General features: G+C 54.4%; 2 protein-coding genes across 2 annotated transcripts in view; both read right to left on the reverse strand.

The window, feature by feature from the left end:
• Window positions 1-10618, reverse strand: part of LOC146859577 (uncharacterized) — a 99010-nt gene extending 88392 nt beyond the window's left edge. Inside the window, exon 1 of the mRNA XM_085646494.1 lies at window positions 10428-10618. The gene's annotated coding sequence lies outside the window, so the exon portion shown is untranslated. The remainder of the gene's footprint in view (window positions 1-10427) is intronic.
• Window positions 1-19361, reverse strand: part of LOC146859578 (uncharacterized) — a 620782-nt gene that overhangs the window by 65986 nt on the left and 535435 nt on the right. The window lies entirely within an intron of this gene.

Raw genomic sequence — 19361 nt, forward strand, 5'->3', positions numbered from 1 at the left:
AAGAGGTTGAGCGGCTGCTCCCTTCAGGTAGAGACCCCGGCTGGGTGTTTCCCTGACTCCTCGATTCTCCCCAACACTCTTCGTGCCCCTCACAGCCTACCGATTGGTATTGTCGGCCATTTCATTTCTGCCCTCTGTTGGCATACGCCGGGACCGGCGTATATGCAGAGGACGGTTAGGACCACCCGTGCTGTGGGCTGGTAACGTACTTAGCCTGGAGGATTCCAGTGACTATAACTTTTGTTTCTTCTTTGTGTTATTTTTGCCTTCATTAAAATAACTAACCCTTCACAAGTGGTTGCGTCCTCATTATCGTGTCTGTTAAACGATCCCGAGACGTTCAGGGCGTTACACGTGGTCGGTGGGGGCCGGGGGGGACCCCAGTGACGTGGGTCACCAAGAGTCGTCACATGCGGAGGGGTTGGACCCGAGGATGAGGATTGCCGTCTTTTCTGTTTTCAGTTTGAGGTGGCTGTCCTCCATCCAGTTGGCGACGGCCTTCATTCCCTGGTGGAGGTTGGATTTGGCGGTGAGGGGGTCCTTGGTGAGGGAGAGGATCAGCTGATTGTCGTCGGCATAGGAGATTATGTTGAGGTCGTGCTGTCGGGCGATGCGTGCTAGTGGTGTTATGTAGACGTTGAAGAGCGTCGGGCTGAGGGAGGATCCTTGAGGGACGCCGCAGATGATCTCGGAGGCCTCGGATCGGAACGGAGGTAGGCGGACTCTCTGAGTTCTGCCGGAGAGGAAGGAGGTGGTCCCGTCCAGGGCCTTGTCTCGGATCCCTGCATCGTGGAGGCGCGTGTGTAGTGTGCGGTGGCAGACGGTGTCGAAGGCGGCAGAGAGGTCCAGGAGGATGAGGGCCGCCGTCTCGCCGTTGTCTAGCAGGATCCTGATGTCGTCAGTGGCGGCGATGAGGGCGGTCTCAGTGCTGTGGTTGCTGCGGAATCCTGATTGGGACGGGTCTAGGATGTTGTTGTCTTCGAGTTGCTGGGTGAGCTGGGTGTTTACTATCTTCTCGATGACCTTTGCTGGGAACGGAAGCAAGGAGATGGGCCGGAAGTTCTTTAGGTCGCTCGGGTCCGCCTTGGGTTTCTTCAGTAGGGCGTTGATCTCTGCGGGCTTCCAGTTCTCAGGGAAGGTGGCGGTCTTGAAGGAGAGGTTGATAATTTTGTGCAGGTGGGGTGCGATGGAGTTGCTGGCTTTGTTGAAGATGTGGTGCGGGAGAGGGTCGGATGGGGAACCGGAGTGGATTGATCCCATGGTCTTGATTGTGTCCTCGAGGCTCACGTTGGCCCAGGTTGTCAGGGTGTCCTGGGCGGTGGGGTGCGGTGGGTTCGGTGCGGTGTGGTCGGCAGGGGTCGTTCGGGGTCTGAAGCTGTCATGGATGTCGGTGATTTTACGGTGGATAAGGCGGCGAGGGAGTTGCACAGGGCTTGTGATGGAGGGATGGCGTTGGAGTTGGGGTTGGAGAGTTCCTTCGCGATAGTGAATAGCTCCTTGCAGTTGTGCGCGTTGTTGTCGAGGCGGTCTGGTCTAACAGTGCAGTAAGATGCAGTGCAGTGCACATATTCCTCATACTGCAGTAAGATGCAGTGATACTGATGCCTCACAGTGTAGTAAGATGCAGTGCACAGATTCCTCATACTGCAGTAAGATGCAGTGATACAGATTCCTCACAGTGCAGTAAGATGCAGTGCACAGATTCCTCACAGTGCAGTTGTTGGACTTGGCCCTTTTCCCTGAATCTTTTCGTTTTTTTAATGCATGTTAGATGCAAATAACCAGTGTTAAGGTGCAGGTGCTCCCTTCCCCTCAGATGGCTGCCACAGGCCCCTGCTACTGCGGAGCGGCCTTTCTAGTAGCACCCTAGCTGCCAGGAGCTGGCTGGAACCCCACAACAATGTTGTAACACCAGCCCGCCTTTTTTGTCCTATACTTAGAGTGGGGAAGCTCCTGGAATGTGCTGGAACCTTCTAGAAGGAAGGTGGGGTTTTACTTTTGCCGCCTTAGAAGGTGGTCACCTGACCTAAGGCTACTTAAGAGAGGGAGGGAACTTTTTCTAGTCAGTTGGGGCGACGCAGACCTGGGGGAACCTACGCAGGAGTTTTAGGCGGTAGGGCCTAGTCAGGGACCTATGCCTCTGAAAGTGACAGGGCTTAGATGCTGCCTTTTAAGTGAGTGAGGGATCCTGTACTAGCCCACTGATCTGGCCCAGCGGGAGGGGAACCCAGGGGCAACCTGCCAAGCCTGACTAGGAGCGAACTAGTCACCAACTCAACCTACCCCTCCCCCCCCCCAAGGAACAGAACCCCTAAGGGCGCCAGAGCCAACGGTGCCACTAAGAACACTGAAACTGAATGCTGAAACTTAAATGCTGAAACTGAATGCTGAAACTTAAATGCTGAAACTTAATGCTGAAACTTACTGCTGGACTGCTGGGGGATCAACCCGGTACTAGCGCTGTGACCCCTGCGCTCCCCGACCTTGCCTGGGACCCCCCCCCCCAGCCAGTCCTGCCCCGGGCGCTGGGCGCCGTAATCACCGTCACCCCCCTTAATTTCTGCCCCCCCCTGTTGAGGGGATCAGAGGTGCACTCACCGCTGCGGCCCAGGGCCGGAAAACTTGCCCCAGTCGTTGCTGGGGCCTGCGGAGAAGACCGGGGCCCTGCCGCTGCCGTCGCAGCCGAGGAATCGCGGCCCCCAGGGCGGAGAAGGCCGCCGGGTCGCAGAGAAGGCCTCGTAGGCCGAGACGCTTTGCCGCGGCCGCGTAGGCCTGAAGCCAAGAACCCCAGTCGCCTGACGGGGGCGGACTGTCGAACGCCGCCCCCGCCGCTGTGCCATTGGTCCATTGGGCCGTGCCCCTGCAGACCGCGCTGTCATTGGCAGCTGCGGGCACGGGCCCCTGAAGCCTCCACGAAGCCGTCACTGATTCCCCCGGGGCTTCCCGGCCGCGTCTGACCCGACCGGGAGCCCCGCGCTTTGCCCCCTAATACCTGCGCTGGTGTAGCCGGTGGAAGAAGCCTGCGGCGGAGGCCCTCGTCCCGGATATCGCCGGGAGGCTGGAGATCGCCACGAGGTCCCCGCACGTGGGGAAGAAGGCCAACGACTCAGGTAATCTCCGGGGAGGACGGCGGGAGGCCCGGAGCACGCCCCTCCCCCGGAGAGATCCCCCGCGAGGCCTCAACTCACCCCGGAGCCTGACATAACGGGGTCCCTGCCCTTCGTGCTGTGTCTGAAAGACCCCGCCGGGTGGGAGCGCTTGGTGGAACTGGCCGATTAAGCGCTACGGAGACACTGAGTGCTACGTCCTGCTCGAGGGAAGCGCTATTGGAACACTGAGTGCTACGTCCTGCTTGAGGGCCAGGTGGGGGGAAGCTGTGGTTCTCCACCTTGTTGTCAATGCCACATGTGACGTGCTAGGAGACTGCCAACAGCGCTATGTTCCTAGGCCTGATTTAAAGTGCTATTCAATTGCCATGTGCAGCGCTATGTTCCTAGGCCTGATTTAAAGTGCTATTCAATTGCTATGTGCAGCGCTATGTTCCTAGGCCTGATTTAAGGCACTATTCGATTGCTATGTGCGGCGCTATGATCCTATGCCTGATTTTAAACGCTGTTTAGTTGCTACGCGCAGCGCTACGTTTAACCGCTGTGTTTGACGCTCCCCAGGATCACCAGGTGTCGCGTCTTGGTTCCATACCAGGTTTAATGTATTCAGGTATTGCCAATTGAAACCTAATGAACTGCTTTGAATCTAACCTCATTTAGATAAACCTGATTGATTTCCATTGAGCCTACGGTGTGGTGTCAGTTATTGCGTGCACTTCCTGCTTCAGGGGATGTGTGTGTTGTATGGGTGCTTTACACTTAAGCCTTCGGGTGCCCACCCGCTCGAGTCACGTTACCCCCTTAGGGCCTGGTGACCCCCGGTCCTACATTGTTGGCGAGCGGTGGGATAAGGACCTGTGACCATACAGCACCGTCCAGTGAAGCGGAGGGCGCCGCAATTAGACGCCTATTGTGTTTAAGCTCTGCAACTGTTTATTACTGCATTGATTTAATTCCACTGTCCAGACTGAGGGTGTAGAATCTTAGTTAGCCTGACACTGTCACCCGTATCCTAGTATTTTTTTCTCCTTGATATCTAGGTCCCCACCTGTCACGATGGAGTTCCGGTTAGCCGACCTTGAGGGGTACACTGTAAGGCAGCTGAGAGAATTCGGGCAGGGGATGGGGGTGCCTGGGGTGCGGAGGGCCAAAGGACCGGAACTCCGTACCGCCTTAAGGGCATGGGTAGAGGCCCACCCAGAGGGGAGAGGGGATGAGGGACAGGAGGCGCAGGATGCACCTCAGGAGGAGAGCGCGCAGGAGGAGCTAGACCTGCTCAATGTGGATGTGTCTGAAAATGTGCCACCAGGGAGACGTTCTGGGGCCAGCAGTAGGACAGGGTCTAGGAGGAGCGCGTCTCCAGAGGAGTATGAGGACAGGAGGGAGGAGAGACAGTTGAAGTGGGAGCTAGCCAAATTAGAGCAAGAAAGAGAAAACAAGAGATGGGCAATGGAAGAAAAGAAGCTGGCGCACGAGCTTCAGCTGAAAGAGTTGGAGCTGCGCACTCTCCAGTTGAATGCGTCCAATAAGGACAATGGTGGCAGCGTACCAAAAGATCCCCAAGAGTCAAAATTCTATTTACCCAAGGATGATATCGCCAGGGTGTCTGAGGAGGCATTGGGGAGTGACCCTGAAGGGGGTGGTGCAGGGATCTTCCAACCCAGCGAGGTGGGAGAGGTGGCGAATAGCCCAGCTAGGTCCCCGGGAAGAGAGAGGGTTGTAGGGCCTCACGTCCTATCCATAGGAAGGAGTGAGACGGGGAGGTGTCCCGAGGTGCCCCAACCGCAGTCTCAGGGCCTGGAGAGTTCCATAAGGGAGCCCCAGGTTGGGAGCCTAGGCTGTCCTGATGTGCCGCCCGGTGAGGGGGAGCCCCTAGTGTCAGGAGGACCCGGGGCGACTGTAATCCGAGCTCCTGAGGTTCTGGGGTCGGCCCAGCCGCAGGGTTTAGATCCTGGGCTGGGATGCCAGGTTCAGGGGTTGCCTGACCTGGCGGGTGGGGCATCTGTAAACAGTGTCCCCCAGGATTGTCTTCCAGGGGTACTTTTCCAGGTGGGAGGGTGCAGAACTCTGGGAGGGGGTGCAGGGGGAGGGAGGACTCGCCCCTGGCAACGGTGCAGCCTAAGGGTTTAGACCCTAGGCTGGGGAACCAGTTGAGAGGTCAAGGCCCTGGACTGGGGAGAGAGTGGTGGTCTGAGGGTGCCTCGCATGGGAGTAGGGTGAGGGACCCCAGAAGGAGAGGTAGGGGGAGGAGAGCCTCGCCCCTGATGGTTGGTCAGTCTGAGGGTGCGGACCCCAGGTGGAAGGACCAGCGGCAGTGTGGGACTGCAAGGAGGAGGAGGGAAGTGGTCAACGGGCACTACAGGCCTGGGGCTACTGCCCCCCACTCTGCGAGACCACAAGGGCCAGAGACATCTGGATGGCCATGGGGCCGGTCCTGGCCACAACCAGCTAGGGAGCCCCAGTGGGGTGGCTTCGTTGGTCCAGGGAGGTTTGAGAGGGAACCATCGGGTTCCAGAGTGGAGGAGAACCTGCGGGTGCTCCTGCAGTTGCGGGCCTGCGTCCACCTTTTCTCGCCCCAAGCAGGGAAGCCCATCAAGGCATTGATCGGTCTACCCTGGCTTTTAGCTGGAAGGGGGTTGTGTTGGACTTGGCCCTTTTCCCTGAATTCTTTCGTTTTTTTTAATGCATGTTAGATGCAAATAACCAGTGTTAAGGTGCAGGTGCTCCCTTCCCCTAAGATGGCTGCCACAGGCCCTGCTACTGCGTAGTGGCCTTTCTAGTAGCACCCTAGCTGCCAGGAGCTGGTTGGAACCCCACAACAATGTTGCGACACCAGCCCGCCTTTCTTGTCCTATACTTAGAGTGAGGAAGCTCCTGGAATGTGCTGGAACCTTCTAGAAGGAAGGTGGGGTTTTACTTTTGCCGCCTTAGAAGGTGGTCACCTGACCTAGGGCTACTTAAGAGAGGGAGGGAACTTTTTCTAGTCAGTTGGGGCGACTCAGACCTGGGGGAACCTACGCAGGAGTTTTAGGCAGTAGGGCCTAGTCAGGGACCTATGCCTCTGAAAGTGACAGGGCTTAGGTGCTGCCTTTTAAGTGAGTGAGGGATACTGTACTAGCCCACTGATCTGGCCCAGCGGGAGGGGAACCCAGGGGCAACCTGCCAAGCCTGACTAGGAGCGAACTAGTCACCAACTCAACCTACCCCCCCCCCCCCCCAAGGAACACAACCCCTAAGGGCACCAGAGCCAACGGTGCCACTAAGAACACTGAAACTGAATGCTGAAACTTAAATGCTGAAACTTAATGCTGAAACTTACTGCTGGACTGCTGGGGGATAAACCAGGTACTAGCGCTGTGACCCCTGCGCTCCCCGACCTTGCCTGGGACCCCCCCCTAGCCAGTCCTGCCCCAGGCGCTGGGCGCCGTAATCACCGTCACCCCCCTTAATTTCTGACACCCCCTGTTGAGGGGATCGGAGGTGCACTCACCGCTGCGGCACAGGGCCGGAAAACTTGCCCCAGTCGTCGCCGGGGCCTGCGGAAAAGCCCGGGGCCCCGCCGCTGCCATCGCAGCCGAGGAATCGCGGCCCCCAGGGCGGAGAAGGCCGTCGGGTCGCAGAGAAGGCCTCGTTGGGCCGAGACGCCTTGCCGCGGCCGCGTAGGCCTGAAGCCAAGAACCCCAGTCACCTGACGGGGGCGGACTGTCGAACGCCGCCCCCGCCGCTGTGCCATTGGTCCATTGGGCCGCGCCCCTGCAGACCGCGCTGTCATTGGCGGCTGCAGGCGCGGGCCCCTGAAGCCTCCACGAAGCCGTCACTGATTCCCCCGGGGCTCCCCGGCTGCGTCTGACCCAACCGGGAGCCCCGCGCTTTGCCCCCTAATACCTGCGCTGGTATAGCCTGTGGAAGAAGCCTGCGGCGGAGTCCCTCGTCCCGGATATCGCCGGGAGGCCGGAGATCGCCGCGAGGTCCCCGCACGTGGGGAAGAAGGCCAACGACTCAGGTCATCTCCGGGGAGGAGGGCGGGAGGCCCCGAGGCCCGGAGCACGCCCCTCCCCCGGAGAGATCCCCCGCGAGGCCTCAACTCACCCCCGAGCCTGACAGAACGGGGCCCCTGCCCTTCGCGCTGTGCCTGAAAGACCCCGCCAGGTGGGAGCGCTTGGTGGAACTGGCCGATTAAGCGCTACGGAGACACTGAGTGCTACGTCCTGCTCGAGGGAAGCGCTATTGGAACACTGAGTGCTACGTCCTGCTTGAGGGCCAGGTGGGGGGAAGCTGTGGTTCTCCACCTTGTTGTCAATGCCACATGTGACGTGGTAGGAGACTGCCAACAGCGTTATGTTCCTAGGCCTGATTTAAAGTGCTATTCAATTGCCATGTGCAGCGCTATGTTCCTAGGCCTGAGTTAAGGCGCTATTCGATTGCTATAAACGCTGTTAAGTTGCTACGCACAGCGCTACGTTTAACCGCTGTGTTTGACGCTCCCCAGGATCACCAGGTGTCGCGTCTTGGTTCCATACCAGGTTTAATGTATTCAGGTATTGCCAATTGAAACCTAATGAACTGCTTTGAATCTAACCTCATTTAGATAAACCTGATTGATTTCCATTGAGCCTACGGTGTGGTGTCAGTTATTGCGTGCCTTCCTGCTTCAGGGGATGTGTGTGTTGTATGGTCGCTTTACACTTAAGCCTTCGGGTGCCCACCCGCTCGAGTCACGTTACCCCCTTAGGGCCTGGTGACCCCCGGTCCTACAGCAGTAAGATCCAGCGCAGTGCACAGATCCCCTCTTTAACACAAAGGATAACCACAAACACCCTCAGGGCCGCAAGGAAAGCCACCCAGAGGCCCCCCAATAGGAGAGCCCAGATCAGTCCGGCGCCTGGCAGAGATTTCTCACAGTGCAGTAAGATGGAGTGTAGTGAGCACAGATTCCTCAGTGCAGTATGATGCAGTGCAGCATGTAGACTCCTCAGAGCGCAGTAAGATGCAGTGCAGCGCACAGATCCCTCACTGTGCAGTAAGATGCAATGGAGTGGCACAGATTGCCTCTTTAACACCAATGATGCCCACAAACACCCCCAGGCCTGGAAGGAAAGCCCCCCAGAGGCCCCCGGATAGAAGATCCCAGCTCAGCCCAGCTCCTGGCACAGATTTCCTCTAGGATTATTCAGTTTCTTTCTACAAACACAGCAGAAAGTGCTGACATTCTCCTACCTAAACAGAAACTTGTGTACAGAATCCTCACAGTGCAGTAACATGCAGTACAGTGCACACATTCCCAGTGCAGTGCACACATTCCTGACAGTGCAGTAAGATGCAGTACAGTGCACACGTTCCTCACAGTGCAGTAAGAAGCAGGGCAGTGCACACATTCCCAGGACAGTGCACACGTTCCTCACAGTGCAGTAAGATGCAGTACAGTGCACACGTTCCTCACAGTGCAGTAAGATGCAGTGCAGTGCACACATTCCTCACCGTGCAGTAAGATGCAGTACAGTGCACATATTCCTCACAGTGCAGTAAGGTGCAGTGCACAGATCCTCTCTTTAACACCAATGATGCCCACAAACACCCCCAGGGCTGGAAGGAAAGCCCCCCAGTGACCCCCGGATAGAAGAGTTCAGCTCAGCCCCAGAGGCCCCCGGATAGAAAAGCCCAGCTCAGCCCCAGAGACCCCCGGATAGAAGAGCCTAGCTCAGTCCCAGAGGCCCCCCGGATAGAAGAGCCCAGCTCAGCCCCAGTGGCCCCCCGGATAGAAGACCCAGTTCAGCCCCAGAGGCCCCCGGATAGAAGAGCCCAGCTCAGCCCCAGTGGCCCCCCGGATAGAAGACCCAGCTCAGTCCCAGAGGCCCCCCGGATAGAAGAGCCCAGCTCAGCCCCAGTGGCCCCCCGGATAGAAGACCCAGTTCAGCCCCAGAGGCCCCCGGATAGAAGAGCCCAGCTCAGCCACAGTTGCCCCAGATAGAAGAGCCCAGCTCAGCCCCAGAGGCCCCTGGATAGAAGAGCTCAGCTCAGCCCCAGTGGCACCCGGATAGAAGAGCCCAGCTCAGCCCCAGAGGCCCCCGGATAGAAGAGCCCAGCTCAGCCCCAATGGCCCCCGGATAGAAGAGCCCAGCTCAGCCCCAGAGGCCCCCGGATAGAAGAGCCCAGCTCAGCCCCAATGGCCCCCGGATAGAAGAGCCCAGCTCAGCCCCAGAGGCCCCCGGATAGAAGAGCCCAGCTCAGCCCCAGAGGCCCCCGGATAGATGACCCAGCTTAGCCCCCAGAGGCCCCAGATAGAAGATAGCCCAGCTCAGCCCCAGAGGCCCCCGGACAGAAGAGCCCAGCTCAGCCCCTGTGGCCCCCGGATAGAAGAGCCCAGCTCAGCCCCAGAGGCCCCCGGATAGAAGAGCCCAGCTCAGCCCCAATGGCCCCCGGATAGAAAAGCCCAGCTCAGCCCCAGAGGCCCCCGGATAGAAGAGCCCAGCTCAGCCCCAGTGCCCCCCCAGAGAGAATAGCTCAGCTCAGCCCCAGAGGCCCCCGGATAGAAGAGCCCAGCTCAGCCCCAGAGGCCCCTGGATAGAAGAGCCCAGCTCAGCCCGAGTGGCCCCTGGATAGAAGAGCCCCGCTCAGCCCCAGTGGCCCCCGGATAGATGACCCAGCTTAGCCCCCAGAGGCCCCAGATAGAAGATAGCCCAGCTCAGCCCCAGTGCCCCCCCAGAGAGAATAGCTCAGCTCAGCCCCAGAGGCCCCCGGATAGAAGAGCCCAGCTCAGCCCCTGTGGCCCCCGGATAGAAGAGCCCAGCTCAGCCCCAGAGGCCCCTGGATAGAAGAGCCCAGCTCAGCCCGAGTGGCCCCTGGATAGAAGAGCCCCGCTCAGCCCCAGTGGCCCCCGGATAGATGACCCAGCTTAGCCCCCAGAGGCCCCAGATAGAAGAGCCCAGCTCAGCCCCAGTGGCCCCCGGATACGAGAGTCCAGCTCAGCCCCAGAGGCCCCAGGATAGAAGAGCCCAGCTCAGCCCCAGAGGCCCCTGGATAGAAGAGCCCAGGCCAGTGGTCCTCGGATAGAAGAGCCCAGCTCAGCCCCACAGGCCCCCGGATAGAAGAGCCCAGCTCAGCCCCAGAGGCCCCCGGATAGAAGAGCCCAGCTCAGCCCCAGAGGCCCCCGGATAGAAGAGCCCAGCTCAGCCCCAGAGGCCCCCGGATAGATGACCCAGCTTAGCCCCCAGAGGCCCCCGGATAGAGGAGCCCAGCTCAGCCCGGCTCCGGCAGAGATTCCCTCAAGGATTATCCAGTCAATTTCTACAAACACAGCAGAAGGTGCTGACAATCTCCTACCTGAGCAGGAACCTGTGCAGACACTTCCAGGCGCTCTCCCCCTCCTTCTGAGGCTGGGGGGCAGGTGCAGATCTGGGGTCTGGGGGGGCTGTGAGGGTCTGAAGAAGACTGCACAGACAGACAGATCCCCTCCCTCCTCAGACAGACAGACAGGGCCCCTCCCCTCCTCTTCCTCTGCAGCAGGCTGGACACCGGAAGTGCTGGGAGTGACCTTGTTGCATTTTTTGCTCGTGCTGTCTCTGCCGTCACTGACCCGGAAGCGGAAACCCATCCTCCCGTTCTGCCGGGGAGCTCCGGAACTGGCGTCAACAGTGAGCGCGCAGCGCCACCTGCTGGAGGAGAGCAGAATCTCCTCCAATCCACCCATCGCCTCGGACAGTGTGGGCCCTTCATTCATTCATTCATTCATTCATTTCTGGTTTTTAGCTGCGAAAACCAAATAGATATTCCAACATTTTGCAAATTGGAGACGTCTCAGAGTGTGGCAGGCACTGATGGATAATACCCTACAAATTCTACCCGAGGGCGCCTTTTACCTGCAGGATCCTGTCTAAAGTCTGCTTTCCTTTCATGGGGCGCTTTCGCTTCTATTTGCTTTAAACATCGGAGAGGAATCACTCAGACACATGTAGAATTTAATTGCTGTGTTTTCATTTTTGGATTGATGACTTATAATGCACATTTCACCGGGGAATAAATACCAGATCTTAATGATGTCCCGTTTTTTCTTCAACCAGTCTAGTAAAATACCGGTGATGTATCAACATTGCATACCGGGTGTTGGGACCAACATTTTGTGCCATTTGCTCCTGCACTCTGCGTCAGGATTGACTTGCTTCAAATCAAAGAGAAAATATCACAGAGGCGGTTTATGCCCAAGAGGGATTTGCCCCTTTCATATTGGGGCCCAGTGTGTTTGCGACTCCTTACAAGTCATGGATGAGGCAAAGAATGTGAAGAGAAGAAGAAGTCGCAGACGGAGGAGCAGAGCTGATACGTGTAGAGTCCTGGTGGACACAGGATGAGGCCGTCCCTCCCAGGGGGATGTACACATGCTCACTCCACACCCATCCACCACAGGCGTCACCACTAGCCCTGGGCCGGTTACATCACGCTTTCTCCATAGCCTGTGTCATCCTTTAATTAACATCTGGACCTTGGACCCTCCATAGCTTGTGGCATCCTTTAATTAGCATCTGGACCTTGGACCCTCCATAGCTTGTGGCATCCTTTAATTAGCATCTGGACCTTGGACCCATATCATATCTTCGACCCATATCATAACATTGGCGACTAGTATGGTTGCCCACACCATGTCCCAACATCACTCCTCTATCTTGCTGTACAACCACAACCTGAGGGTGTGCCCTGTAGTGCCCAAATGAAAGCAAAGTGCCAGGCCCGAGCTGTTGAGGAAACCAATGGATGATTTCGGCTCTCCTGAGAGGTTCAGCGCTGTGACTTTGGGGGGCAATCAAGGGCGCGTTGTCTGGCAGGGCCCCATATTGCAGAAACACCCACACTGTGGAGGGAACCTGGCAGGTGGTGGGGCACCAGCGTTCCCATACAGTGAGGAGGAGCTGGAGCATCAGCTGTCCGGAGCACCATACCCTATATATGGGCTGCAGTGAGGTGAGCGGCAAGTCCTCCTCTCCCAGCAGTGTATGCCTTAAGTGCCAGCAGTGCCAAACAGCTGGCAGACTCCTGATTTTTTAAGACAAAAATGGCTTTATTGTATCTGCCTCCTGCCTCAAATTGCTTTCACTTCAATAGAAGTGAATGGTAAATAGCCCACTTTTTTGTTATTACATTTTGGCATGTATGATGCGTTGACCATGGTGGTGGGCCACAGGGAAGCAGAAACCTCCAGACAGGTGCGACCCAGCTAGGCCATAACCAAGGAATTATAACAACCACTGCAGAAGTATCGCTAAAGCGCTAGCTAAATAGGGCAGAGGTGCCTCAAAACACAAGTAAAAGTGAAGAACCAGCAGCAGTGCACTACAGTGGACTGTTTGTTTCCTCCAAGGCCCCAATGTCTCAACAGAGCTGTGAGTTTGGCTGCACTAGATGTGGGCGCCCCCACAACACAAGGAAGCCCACAAGCAATAGCAAAGTCACACTGCCTTCCACTCATCTGCCACACGTTCCCATATCGGCCCAGTAGCATCGTGAGTGGTCCAAGAGATTTCAGGTTAAAGCTGGTGTGTGTTGCTCCTCCCCCAGGCAAACAGTAGTACTGCACCAGCACTAATCCTGGAAGTCTAGAAAATAAGGGCTATGGGGCAGATTTACAAGAAAGTGACTCATCTGTACAGATGCGTCACTTTCCCTGCGCCACCCTTACAAACATTTACAATACGGCGCACTATGGCGCAAGGATTGACAGATGCGTCAGAAATTCTGACGCATCTGTTGGCGGAAAGGTCACGCTTTGCTGGAGTCGTGTCGCAAGCACGACGCAACTCCAGCAATGCGTATTGAGGCCTATTCCCACTACACTGTGTCACTACTTACACCTGCTTGAAGCAGGCGTAAGGTTCTGACGCAGTGACATCCTAAAAGTGACGCAGTGAAATCTTGTAGATTTCACTGAGTCACTTTTACGAGGCCTTCCTGTGTGGGAACGCCCACCATGCATACATTATACCTGACGCAGGTATAATGTGACGCAGGGCTTTACAACGTGACGCATCTCCCTAGATGCGTCACGTTGTAAATAGGCCGCATTGTTTGCGCCGCTGTTGCGTCATTAAAGTGACGCAACTGCAGCGCAAAGGTCACGCAAGGGGCTTGTAAATCTGCCTCTATATTTCTCAAGGAATGTCGTCGCCCTTGTGCCACTCACCATGGTGCAAGAGCAAAGCAACTCTTAAGTTAGATTTAGAGTAGCGCAACACAGGACAGAGTGCTGCATTCATTACTGTGCCCTGGGAAGGTGTTCCATGGGTGGAGCGTAGGTGTTCCCACGCACTAATTGTGGCACATTCCCAGATTTAAAGAAGTTAGATCACTGTGTGCTAGACCCAGCAATGCACAGCTATATGCCTGGGTCTTCATAGTGTACATTGTAAGCATGAGTATGCCATATAGTAAAATAATACATAGTACTGTGATACAATGATATTTAATCGCTTGTTCTGTTGATTACAGATGTTGCTTCACACTTGTACACAGTGGAAGAAGGATATTCTCAAGTTTAGGAAAGATTCAAATGACCCCATGCATTTCAGGTGAGGGCACCCTTCGTCAGTGTTAACTGCAGATCAAAAGAGAAGCAAGTATGAATAAAGAGCATTTAAAAAACAATGTACAGTTCAAGAGAAAAACAAAAAGATAAGAATGATTAATGATTCGGACGAAAAGCGGCGATAATTTTATCGCCTTTTCTGCAAGGTCACGCTGTCGCATGAAACTTTGCCTTACCTCTATTTCCCTTCACGCCCATCTTTGCATCTCTAATGAGAAGCAAAGTGGGCGTTCCTCCCCAGGATAACGGGAGAAATGTCGCTAAGCGACATTTCTCCTATTATCAAGCCTCACACAAAGCAGCATAGCGACAAGAAACGTAGTGATAACCCCTGTTATCGCTACTTTCCTTACACCTGCTTTGAAACTGACTTAGCCATGATATCCTATGGAAGGTGGATATCATGGCTAAGTATGTGAGGCCCTATCAGCAAGCTATCGCCAAACTTCGTGGGATAATCGCTGGGTTTCCAGCGATAATCACACGTTTGGCGGTTAGCGCTAGGATCTTTATCGCTTTTGAGATAAGCGTTGCTAATAGCACGCTGTCTCAGCGATAAAAATCCACGCTAGCCAGCGATAATCATCCTAGCGCTAAGTGCGCTAAGCGATAATTATCGCCGGTTGTTGCTGATATGCCCCAGTATTTCCCCGTGCCTAACAAAAATGAATCTATCCATATGAACGCAACTGGTGCTATGTAAAGCACTCTGATACCCGGTACCTTTGAGTCAAGTTCGCGCTATATAAAACTACGTAAAAATAAATAAATAAATTAAAAAGAGAGAGCTCATGAACATCAATACATGACATCCCAGAAACTCTACACCCGCAAACCGAGGAGAAATACACCCTCACTCTGCGACGCCACGCCACAGAGTGAAGTAACCCAGAAAGGGCAAGAGGAATCATTAAAGAGGCCGAAAACAGTGGATCAGTCAGCGAGAATACTGAATAGAGAAGAAAGTCTTCACAATAGAAAGGAAAACTTGCAAGTGAGATGAAGTGTGTGCAGTATCAAAAACTGACATAATATCTCAACGGTATCAATCACAGTGGCTTCGTCGATGGCTGCCCCCTCTGCCCGGACGGATCGATCCCTGATAAGTGGCCTGTCCTTCTCCTAGACCACCCGGATCGCCAATAGCATGGTCTCACCGGAGCCTCTGCCGCTCCCCTGGATGAGCCTGAGCAGGTTACGCCGTGAGACTGCTCTCTAGAGGTGTGTGAAAGTTGAAAAGCAGTCTACCTAGTGCTTCTAGCTTTTGAAGATCGGATTGGGCCCCCGCTAGGAACTATTTAGACGTCTTCGGCCGATTCAAGACTTGGAGCCCCTGGTTTTCACCTTTCACCTTTCCACCTAACATCTGAAACCATGCATTACTGAGGGCCAAATATCCCACGTTGATGCTGCAGTAAATGTTTGGTTGGACCAGAGACTTTTACCCTGTTCACCTTGACGCCTCTTGACCTCACGCTTATCGGATAATTCATTCGATTACCGGAATATGTGCCCTCTTCTTCTTATTCTTATTTTCGCGGTCGCTACCCTAGCGGCACCTTCCTCTTCCCCCTACCACTCTCCTCATTTTTCTAACATGACAACCATTCAACCTAAATCTGGAGTTAACTGTTACAAAATCATTTATCCCCCTAATTTGTCTAAAGCTTCAGAAAAAAGATTCAAGCATAACACCATTGAACAATTTCCTGATTCCGTCTTTGTTGACCAATTCCATAATGGTCATTATAGGAGGCTCAAAAATGATTTCCTTATTTTCACTCACAACATCCCTTCCTGGTCCACTAGCTTCTATAACTCCTTCAACGTCACCTCCTCCTCATCTATCCCACATAGGCAGCAGCTACAAATTTCCCCCTCTACTTGTTTCAATGACTCCCTCATTATTTCACTATATAACAATGGTACTGTCTTGATTCAAGCTAAAGGCACTTGTCTCTCTCTCTTCGACCACCTCGTCCCTTCCCTACTTCCCAACCCTGCGACTGTGATCGCCCGTGATTCTTCATCAAGCTCCGCCCTTTACTCCCTATCTCCTCCCCTGACCCTCCCTATACTCCAATAAGCTGCTCTCCCGGGAGCCACAGGCTAATCCTTCCCCCCTTCGCGTGCTCCCTCATCTCCCATTTTTCCTCCCTCCCAATGGGAACTTACCCTCAACACATCAGCCATACCTCTGGCTAACGCTATCCTTTTCCACTCTGCACCTTCTTGGAATTCCAATGTAACCTCCTCCCCCCTAACCCTGCCCACCACCCCCTTATTTAATCCACCTTTCCTACAACCTAATCTCCCAGTTAACTTTCCATACTTCCCCCTTTTCCCCCCTTCTCTTCTTCCCTACCCGCTCTCCTCCTCTCCTTGTACCCTGAATTCTTCTCAAACCCCTTCCATCTCTCTTAGCAGAACCATATTCTTTCTTCAACTACCCTGTAGCCCAATCCCCCCACTCTGCCTGGTGCCTGACCCATACATTCACCTATCCTAGCCTACGGGACCTCTCCAGCCCCTTCTCCCCATACCTCCTGACATTCCATGACTCCCCTCTTTCCCCTCCAGGCATTCCACCCTCCCTCCTCGTTCCTCACCTGTCTCCTCCTAAATTTATATCAAGTCTTCTCCTCTGTTCAACATTAGCAAAGATAACTCTTTCCACCTCAGATGCACCAACAACCTCTCTCAACCACCATCTATCTCCACCTTTTACTCCTGCACCACAATTCCCCCCATACCCCCACCTCTCCCTGCCCTCCCTCGCCAATTGCGCTCCCTCCTATATCCATCGAGCCACCTAACATTCCGTGCTCAGCCCTACTCTCTCTAGAAATCAAATTAGGATTTCTCATCTCCCAGCTTGAAGCTACCATCTCACTCTTAAGCACTGAGATATCCACATTTCCAAACAACCCCATTTCCCTTGGCAAATACTCACTTCCACAAACTCCCGAGGAGTACCTTCCTCCCGCACCTCAAAAAAGCCAATCACAATCTGTCTTCTGCAGACATTGCTAACTTACTGGCTAGTTACAGACTTTTAACACCACCCCTCTTTCACTCTCCTCTCCAAGTAAGTCTACTCTGCACTATTCTGACCATCTCTTCTATCAGAACTAATCATCAGCCTCATTCTTCCCTGGCACCCTCATACAAGAATATTATCCCTATGACCCCTAAAAATCCAAACGCCCCATCACCAAAACAGTCTCATCAGAGTTGCCCTGTTTGCTCCACAACTGCAGTCTGCAATGAAACACAAACTGGAAATTTCTGACACCATCATTTTCCACAATCTTGACATTCTCTTCCTCAATGAGACCTGGTTCAACAACACTTCTCATACTATCTTTGATCTTCCGTTACCCACCAACTATTCTATCTTTAGAAATGACAGAACAGACAAAGTTGGGGGAGGTGTTGCAATCATCTTCAGAAACTCCTTTCAACTTAAGGTTTTTCCTAACAGCTCCTTCCGTACATTCGAATGCCTGTCTCTCTTGTTAGGTAGGTCCCTCCCCCTCCGCACAGCACCGCCTGTGCGTCCTGTCCCTGCCCCAGCTGCGGCTGCTGAGATAAGTTCTGTGCCCCCGTTGTGAGAAGTTGGCCTGATATATGATGTCACTAATTCTAGTGTACACCTTGTATCAGTCCAAACAACCCTTATGGTGATTGGTTGTAAAGTCAACCTTATAGACCAGCTATCCTAGTGGTAGCATGGACAAGAGCAGTCTTAGGCTAAACTCTGAATGGCATGTGAAGCCAGCTGTTATACCATATGTAATCCCTTGAATACCAAATGAAAGGACACCACATCAGATATATATATAAAATAAAGTGTATTTATTCTAGTCAAACCCTCAGCACTCTTTATGAGATTCGAGGTAAGTACAACACAGTCTTATTCAAGCATACATTAAGTCACACAGGTAAGTAATACAGTTAGGCCCTAGGGGCCACGCAAACCATATACTAAGTAAGTGGTATAAGGACCACTGTCACGGAAATAAGATAGGCCTAGGCCTAGGGAATCGCTGGGGCTACACTATACTACCCAAGGTTAGGAAGTGGGAGGCCCACGGGATTCAGGTGCAGAGTGGAAACACTCACGCGTAATGCATATAATCGATAGAAATAGTACAGTTTAGAATTAATAAGATTTAGGACACTTCTGGAGTAGCTAGGAAGTCGAGACTTGTGAACTAGACACTAGGATAGTCAATACCCTGATGAGCACCGGAGTACCCAAGTTACCTAGCCCACGGGCTGCAGGGGCATAGGTGTGAACTTGCGTCGGGTTTCGTCGTCGACTCCTATGGATGCCTGAAGGAAAGATGCTGAAAGGCAGTCAGTGAAGAGTGTCCGGTGGATCCCAAGGCCGGGATCAAGAAGGAAGGATACCTGCAAGCAGAAGGGACAGAGTCTGGGTCACTAGCCAGTGACCACGTGGAACCAGGAAGGAACCAGGCGATGTCGGGAGATTGCAGGTGAAGAGGTGAAGCTTGTCGCAGCAGCCACGGGTACCAGGAGACGTCGAGGACGACCAGGACCAGGAGGCGAACTGTCCCACGAAGGCTCGTGCTGTCGGCGGCGTCGAAGTCGAACTAGGACTCACCAAGCCTTGGCAAGCGGAACCCACGAAGAATGGAGGACTTGCTTCTGGTGCAGACCAGGAAGGTCTGGGGTGCTTCTCTTTTACAGAGGAGCAGGAGCCAGTCTGGAGGAGCCAAACCAGCAGTGGAAAATTGAAAGTGTGTCGTCGCAAAGGTTACTAGCCACCGGGCAAGCAACCGGACAGACACGGCAAGCAGGAAAATGCAGAAGGGCCCCACGCAGGACTCGTGGAGTGTGGGGGGCTGATCTTCGGTGCAGATGGTGCTTGGGGTTGGGGCTTCTCAATCCCCGGTGCACAACCTCGAGGGTGCCTCAGAAGCTGCGCTGGAAGATACTCACCACTTTTCCCAGGTAGCCGGTCCCACGTCTCTCGTCGCCTCCACGGATCTCAGCTCGGCTGTGGATGTAGATCAGGGTCGGAGAAGTCTGGAAGTCAAGGCTCTGGTCAGGCTCTGCAGTCGGTCCCTCGTAGAACTTCAGCAAAGCAAAGGGTAAGTCTCTTGATGGTGCCTGTTCGCACAGGGTGACCACTCCTTGGCCACAAGGGAGATTCTTCAGTCTTCTTCTTTCGTCGAATGTCGAAGGTCCAGAGTTTCTGTTCAAGTCGCAGGTTCAGGATAATCTAATCTCCTGGGGCCCAGCTACCACACTTATACTAATCTGGGGGGCTGGGTTGCCTGCTAGGTCACGCCTTATGGGTGGGACCTGGGAGGGGGGTGGTTACACCCCCTTCCCTTTGTCCAGTTTCGCGCCAGGACTGGGGCTGGAGTGCCCCAGCACCGGTTTGAACTGGACTATGCATGGGACACCTTGTGTGCCCCAGGCAGTGTCTAGTTTCTTTCATCCCTCCCTGCCCCAATACACTAAGGACTGTCTGGGGTGGTGCTAGCACCTCCCAAGGCAGGAAACCTATTGTCCAAGCCTCCCGTGCCGGGATCATTCCCAGCAGCAGGAGGTCAGACTTGTGTCGTGGCAGCAGCATCCATTTTGTGATGCTGGGGCTCTGGCTAACTTTAACCGGGTAAGTAGGTTTCAACATGTCTTCTCCCTCTAGA

The sequence above is a fragment of the Triturus cristatus genome, chromosome 3_1, assembly GCF_964204655.1.
Source record: "Triturus cristatus chromosome 3_1, aTriCri1.1, whole genome shotgun sequence".
Lineage (NCBI taxonomy): Eukaryota > Metazoa > Chordata > Amphibia > Caudata > Salamandridae > Triturus > Triturus cristatus.